A 624-nucleotide genomic window follows, 5' to 3' on the forward strand; every position below is an offset into this window, starting at 1 on the left:
GAAAGTCTGATTATTTCCTTTTCTCCAATGTACAGTTATTCTAGTAAAAGCCCACAGGTCCCTCTGGGGAAGGATGGGTGAGAGGCAAACAGCATAACTCTTTGGTACTGTAACAAGGTCCTTCCTCAAGGGCATCTGGCCTTCCCTTCATTCAAGGGGTTCTGGGTCTGTAAACTGTCTCCAGTCTGGAAATTGGTTGACTGAGCGAGATTCTCTATTGCTACGATCCAATACTGACTTCCTGTCATTCATCCTAGAGCTTTTCTGCTTATACAGATCAAATAAAAATTTAGTAGGCTTCTTATGTATGTGGTCCTTGGAAACACCATGATTGATTAGCCAGTACCACAGGTCCATTCAAGTCATGCCATTGTAGGGACTGTTTTGCCTTTGCCACCCATTACGATACGTATGCTCACCTTTTCTTTGGTAATTCAATACTGCCACCTGCCCCCTACTCTGAGGTCCTGCTACACCTATTATATTTACATTTAATTTATGCAATTGGGCAGCAGCATCTCCAACTATAAGATTCTGCATAAGGAAAAGAGCAAAAACAAAGCTCTTCAAACGTTCTGGTGTCTCTCTCAGTACTTTCCATCTTATAAAATCAGTAAAAGGCAT

Source organism: Nannospalax galili, unplaced genomic scaffold (genome assembly GCF_000622305.1).
Source record: "Nannospalax galili isolate Female #2095 unplaced genomic scaffold, S.galili_v1.0 scaffold202, whole genome shotgun sequence".
Classification (NCBI taxonomy): domain Eukaryota; kingdom Metazoa; phylum Chordata; class Mammalia; order Rodentia; family Spalacidae; genus Nannospalax; species Nannospalax galili.